Source organism: Myotis davidii, unplaced genomic scaffold (assembly GCF_000327345.1).
Source record: "Myotis davidii unplaced genomic scaffold, ASM32734v1 scaffold147, whole genome shotgun sequence".
NCBI lineage: Eukaryota > Metazoa > Chordata > Mammalia > Chiroptera > Vespertilionidae > Myotis > Myotis davidii.
Genome location: NW_006383010.1, coordinates 2,745,178 through 2,752,274, shown reverse-complemented (window position 1 = coordinate 2,752,274; position 7,097 = coordinate 2,745,178). Strand labels below are relative to the sequence as shown.

Genomic DNA, 7,097 nt, shown 5'->3' with positions numbered 1-7,097 from the left:
AATATGTGTAGAAAGTAAAATATATAGCTTCATCAACTGTTCTTTATTCCTATGAGAAAACTAAGGGCCCAGCATGCGAAATCACGCGAGACCCAGGACCCAGAGTCCCATGGCTCAGTGGGACCCAGAAAGAGTTCCTTGGCTGCTGCCGCCGCTGCTGCCACTGCCACGAGAGGCGGGACCCAGAAACCCACCTGCGCCTCCAGTCAAGTCCTCCAGAGTCAAGTCCCCGCCCACCCGCGTGCACACAGCCTCCTGCTGATTGGTCATTAGGCATGACGGCGTGACGACCACAGGCTTTTTATATAATAGATGAAGGCTTTTATTTATAATTGAAAAAATATTTACCATTGGGTCCCACTTTGTTTTAAATAATGTGCAAGGCACTGAAAATGCAAAGATACACACAGTGTTTGTCCTCAACTCAATCCCTTAATTTATGGAGAGCAAAACTATCTCTACATGCCAAAGAGCAGCACAGAAATATCATATTCAACAGCCAGGGTAACATTTTTCACTGGAGTGCTGGCAATCACTTGGAAGAAAAGACAAAAGGAAAAATATTTAGAAAAAAATAAATTAAAACTAGAGAGAAAAAATAGGAAAGGAAAAAGTATATAAATTCGATCTAAAAATGGTATGTTGAGAGTTGATAATATAAAAAGAAGAGTGGTGTTGACAGTAATGTTTATTTAAGGTTAATATGTTTTAAAAGAATAATTTTAAACTCAATTTTCTTACTTTGGAAAATCAGTGATGAGACATACAAGATGCAATGTCCAAAAAAGTCAAGCGATTACAATTAGACCAAAGGATGTGTACTGAAAAGATATGTTTAGGCTTCATTCTCACCCTGTAATTCATGTTGAGTGGTGGAATAGAATGAGATCATCTTGGTGATTCACAATGGTTCATTGGGGGGAAGAACTGGCATAGTGCCCTTGTGAGGAATAAATGCTAAGTGTACGACTATAATTAACAGTCTGTAACATAGTAAGAAAATTTTAAAGTTTAAAACTAATATATTACACATGAAAGGTACAGTTACAGAAGTGCAAAGGGAAAGTCAATTAAGTAACAGTTTATTGGATATATTTGTTTCTAGAGTTTAAGCAGTGAAACACTGGTCAAAATATGATCAATTGCACAAACACATAAGGATTTCCCAAGTAAAATTGTTCTCCCTGCAAGGAGGTAGCATTACTTTAATGAGACCTTCATGTTATAGATTATGACTCTAGAATTCATGAATAAACTTGAAATGGAGAAGTGATAGATGACTGGGTTTAACCCAAAAAAGACTGGGGTATAATTGCAAGGCCGATGTATGTGTATTATATTTACTGATATTTTGCAACCACTAAGTAGAAGTGGCATAGCGATATTCTTTTCATGTAGGCTGGTCTCCATGGAAAGTCACTTTATGATTGGATAGTTGAGCAGAAAAGGGGAATCAGTTGTCTGATTGAATATTTAATGGCACTAGGCACCACAGGGATGAGATACCTACCTCAAAACTTTTATTATATACATGTCAGTTTCTGGCTCGTTGCGATTTTGTTTTATGTTTTCTAGCTAAATATTTATTTTCAGTTTGAGCTTTTTATACATTTTACATTTCATTAGGCTTGAGTTGCTAAAGTGATATTTTACCCAGCATGCTTTGTTAGAGTTTTGAGAGTTTCTAAGGTCTTTAGTTAGAAATTTCAACCATCTTTCTGGTTATTCCCACAAGTAACTGATCGTATGGAATAGCTGTGGATTGTACTAGTTTAACTCTCAGAAGCCGTCTTCTTTCTGTAATTTGCAAGTGTTTGGAATAATACGCATTCTTTTCAGGTTCAGCTTATAAATTTTATTGTGGTCATATAGCAACCTCTCAAGTGAAATTGGGGCACGGGGAGAAATATACATTTTTTATCTCATTTATTTAATAAAAATAAGCTATTTTTTTGCATTCCACTCTACAAAATATCTTTATATCCCCCAAACCAATATATCTACATATTGTGAAATAGTAAGAATATAATTTATTTTTCTGCAAAAAGCTTTATTGTTTCATTTGGTCCAATGCATGGGAGAGGGCTCCAGGGTGGTTAAAAGAATGGCTAGTAGTTTCGGGAAGAAGCTCAGGTAAAAGCCAGAGATGCCAGGGGGATGCGTGGGGGTGGGGGTGGGGGGCTCTGAAAGGTCTCTGGGCTCCAAAGGCTGCTAGTGGTGCTTGAGGTGAGCCTTTAAGAAGAGACACTCGCCCAGCCCAGCCTGGGGCCGGCAGCCTGCGGAGGTGAGTCAGGTGTCGCCCATCAACTTGATGAGTTTCACCTCCTCTCCCGGAAGTGGTTCTGCAGGAAGTCCCGGAGCTGAGGGTCTGTGGGTAGAACCCAGGGCCGGCAGCTCCACCAGGGCCTGGTTCAGGGTCCTCTCCAGGGCCAGGGCGGCTCCCCTGGCATCCTGAGTTTTGCCCCAGTCATTCTGGGAAGGTTTCTGCACGTCCTGGGAGAGAATGCGGCCGCCATGCTGGTTTTGCAGCTTTAAGAGATGCTCAGCGGCCTCGGCTTCTTCTCCACCAACTCGCAGAAGAAAGGGGCCCCCGCCCTCGAGAGCCACGTCACCGTCGGTGGGAATGCAGGAGGCAGCTGATCGATGTTTCTCTCTCATCGATGTTTCTAACTCTCTATCTCTCTCCCTTCCTCTCTGTAAAAAATCAATAAAATATATTTTTAAAAATAAGGATTAAGGTAGAAAAAACCCGGGGTGTTGGCTGGTCTAGGAGGTGGTCCTGAAGGCGGTGACTGATACGACTAGGAGAGTGGCCGGAGGCTGGAAGAAGGGGCGTGCCTGGGTCTGTTCCGTCCAAACACTGTTGAAGCACAAGACAGATCCGGGATCTCCGAGTGCGCTGCCAAGAATGTAAATATTAATGACTAAAATTAAATTATATCCATCTGTGAAATAGATAGTAGTACTATTCATACCTTCAGAATTCCAGCTACCATGCAGATTTGAGGACACAGATTAATTTTATCTTGAACAAGTTATGTTTGTATTCCTTTGAGTGTTTTTCCAGAAGACAGTTAATAGTGACACATGCATCTCAAGGATAAAGACAGGGTAGAGTCCTGGCTTCAGTTGGTTGAGTGTCGTCCCATGCACCACCAGGTCGCAAGCTGGATTCCTGGTCAGGGCATATGCTGGGATTGCAGGCTCCATCCCCAGTAGGAAGCATCTAGGAGGCAACTGATTGGTGTTTTCTCTCTTTCCCGTTCCCTTCTCTTTCTCTAAAAATCAATAAAAATGTATTTTTAAAAGGAGAGAAAGGATAGACAACTATGCCTTGGTTATGACAATTTATGTCATTGACAATTAAATGAGAATGATTTATCTTGAACATGAAGCAGAAACCAGATTTCAGTGGGTGGGAAAGTATATGAGACATGTTTAAACAGAGTATAGAGGAGGTTATTTCAAGAAGCTTGGCTGTGAAGGGGAGGACTCGAGGGCCACAGTGGGTTCTTAAACTGGACCGTAGGGCCGGAAGAAAAGCATGGATGGAGTGTCTGTGTGAACTAATATAAATTCAAAGTAAACATCATTGCATAAAAGGGAACGGTCTTTTTTTTCAATAGTTTTATTCATTTCAAATGGGCCGGATCCGGCCTGTGGGCCGTAGTTTGCCCACGGCTGGGATAGAGTGTCGGTGTGTGGACTGAAGGGTCCTGGGTTCAATTCCAGTCAAGGGCACATGCTCAGGTTGCAGACTCGATCCCCAGTAGGGGGGTGTGTAAGAGGCAGCCTACCAATAATTCGCTCTCATCATTGATGTTTCTATCTCTCTCTCCCTCTCCCTCTCTTTAATCAATAAATCAATTAAAAATATATTTAAAAAAACACTGAGTGATGAAAGTGATAAACTTAGAAGGGTGGCAGGCAGGCTGGAAGTGTCACGGTTACAACTGGATTTTTTTAATTGATTAAGGTGTTATATATGTGTCCAATTGGGGTTGTCTTATTGTGCTAGGAGCCAGTCGCAGCAGGTGCCATGGTGCTTCTGACTGTATGTGGGGTCTGCTGAGTGCCCAGGCAGTCGGCAGCAGAACCCTTCGCTGGCTGTGGCAGACCACTGCACTTTCCTCTCGATTTGCTCTATGTACCGGGATACTTCCATCTGCCTTGGCTAGTTCCCCCCCGCCCCCCCAAAACCTTTGACTTCATATCTTCAATTTTCTAAAGAACAGCTACCTATATTTAAAGCTTGGACCCTAGATATATGAAATTTCTTTTAAAAAATACTTTTTTATTTATTTCAGAGAGGAAGGGGGAGGGAGAGAGAGATAGAAACATCAACAATAAAAGAGAATCATTGACCAGCTGCCTCCTGCTCACCCCCAGTTGGGGATCTAGCCTGAAATCCAGGCATGTGCTCTGACCTGGAATTGAGCTGTGACCTCCTGGTTCGTGGGTCCACACTCAACCACAGAGCCACACTGGCTGGATTAAGAATTCTTAAAAGGAACAGATTTAAAGAACAACTCCATATCAAATTATAACTTTGGAAAAAGAAATCAGGCAAACAGTTTAAAAAGAAAGTGTTAATTCTGCGTGAAAAACTTTAGAAAGTAGTGTTTCTGACTCTAGACAGATTTTTTTTTGAAGATTTCATTTGCAGTCATCAGCTTTGCCTGTTATGAACCATCCTTAGCTTTTAAGAAGTATGATTGATATGCCAAGAGAAGAAATACAGTGGAATCATATGAAATGCTTACCTAATACCAGAGAAGGCAGCAAAAAGAGTAAAACACATAAAAGAACGAAAGAACAAGGCCACGAATAGAAAACAGTTACAAATTTGGTAGATATTCATCTCCAATGTGCTCAGGACCGGAACTGTCTGCTACTGTGATGGTGACAGTTGCCACCTCTTCTGTTTGGATCACTTTGCACACCAGCTGGCATGGGTTCTGGTACTTAAAAGCCATCCCTGCCGATGCTGGTGACCAGAAGAATGGACGGAATCTTTTACACAGCAGTTCCCCCCTTATTCACGGCTTCGCTTTCCATGATTTCAGTTATCCATGGCCAACCGCAGTCCGAAAATATTAAAGGGAAAATTCTAGAAATAAAGAAGTCCTAAGTTTTAAATCGCATGCCATTCTGAGTAGTGTGATGAAATCTGACACCATCCCGGCCTGTCCCACCCTGGACATGAATCATCCCTTTGTGCAGCGTATCCGGCTGCACATGCTTAGTCACTTAGTAGCCATCTGGGTTGTCAGATTGCCTGTCGCGGCATTGCAGTGAGTGTGTCCAAGGAACCTTTCAAAGTGACCCTGTAGCTCAAGAGGTTCGATGCTGGCAATTCGAATACACCAAAGAGAAGGCCGCAAAGTGCTTCCTTTCGGTGAAAAGGCGTGTGTATAGGAAAACCCATAGGATTTAGTAGTATCTGTAGTTTCAAACATCCACTGGGGTGTGTGTGTGTCATAGAATGTATCCCCTGCAGAAAAGGGGGGACTCCCGTATTCAGTTATAAACCTTACAGCAGTGCCACCATGAGTTCCACGTATCTTCTAGAAGTTTTAGTGGAACACTCCTCTCAGTTTCATTCCTCAGTCCTTTCTCTAGGACTAAATCATGAATCCCTGCAAACTGGGCCCAACAACTGTCTGAACAGCTGCTACATCATTTTTACTCAGAATCACTGTTCGTTCCTTCTCTTCCTGAGATAATGTTCTTAAGTCAAACTGCATTCACTTATTCTAAGGAGGTATTATATGGTGGGAGGCACTGGTGACTAAGAGGGACTAGAACCCAGTTCCTTCCCTCAATAAGTTCACATTCTAATAGAAAAGGTAGAGAACAAAATAGATGATTACAATATAGTCTGAAAGTGCTATGACAGAGAAAAGAATATAAATATAGAAGCACAGGGTAGAAGTACTTAACCCAGACAGAAGGACATCTACAAACAATATCACAACACAGATATGTTTGAAAGATGGGGAACAATTAACTAGCTGAAGAAATAGGTTGCAAACAATGTTTCAGACCATGTACACAACATGCACAGGAACACGGAGCCAGAGCCCGGCACAATAAAAGATATGGTAGCACTCTTAGGATAAGTTCCCTTCCAGAAGTCTCCTTGGTCCTTGGTTCTTTATATGCTGTGAAAAAAACTGTCTGGGCCTGTACCTCAATCCACCAGATGCCCCAGGGCATTTCTGAAATCAAGGGCCAACGTTAAAGTGCAAAGTGGAATCATGTCTCAGGAAACATGTGCTTTGCACATTACAAAGAGAATAGACTAGGAGAGGTAAAATGAGGAGAAAGAAGAGAGACAACATTTAACTCCACGCCCCTCCTGAGATGTCAGGAGATAGCACATTTCATGTGCTCCTTAGTTCTGGGCCGACAAATGGCCTGGGGAGGTGGTGTCCTCCCAGTCATGTCATACAGAAGATATTTGCACTAGCATATTTGTGACCTGAGAGGTGCCAATACCAGGTGGTAAAACTATGAGAAAACGCAAGCCCTTGTCAGCAACTGACTAGAATGGCAGATGCTAGCTTTCCTAATATGACCCTAACCGGTGCGTTCTCATCATTTGCTGCAAAAACAACTCCAGAAATTATCTGATGAGCTGATGCCCTGTACTAGTCATGGTCATTCGACTTCCCTAGCATGTAGGATGTTTGCCAGTAAGAGGAAGGGTAGTTATGTTTTTGAAACTGTATGTTGGGGTCTCACATTTCAGTATCCACAGAAATTCTAGCTAATTTGTCTGTTTGCTTGTTTTTAATCTTTATTTTGAAAGTATTACATAGGTCCCCCTTTTCCCCCCATTGACTCCCTCCAGCAGTGCCAGCAGGCCCCAGATAGCAGCTGGCAGGCCCTGATCATCCCGGCCCCAATCGGGACTGGGTGAGATGGCCCCCAATCGGCCCTGATCACTGGCCAGGCCTAGGGACCCCACCTGTGCACAAATTTCATGCACCAGGCCTCTAGTATGCATATATGCATGGCCCATGGACACAGATGAGGCCATGTATATATGGGGTGGTGAGGGCCTGGGGCTGGGGGGGGAGGGCTGGAGGGAA

At 42.9% G+C, this 7,097-nt stretch overlaps 1 long non-coding RNA gene across 1 annotated transcript in view; it reads left to right on the top strand.

Moving 5' to 3' along the window:
* Nucleotides 1-1,026: 1,026 nt before the first annotated feature.
* The window catches only part of LOC107181598, a 21,109-nt gene continuing 15,038 nt past the window's right edge, over nucleotides 1,027-7,097 (top strand). The window contains exons 1-2 of the long non-coding RNA XR_001512260.1: nucleotides 1,027-1,038; nucleotides 5,296-5,298. This is a non-coding gene — a long non-coding RNA (uncharacterized LOC107181598). The remainder of the gene's footprint in view (nucleotides 1,039-5,295; nucleotides 5,299-7,097) is intronic.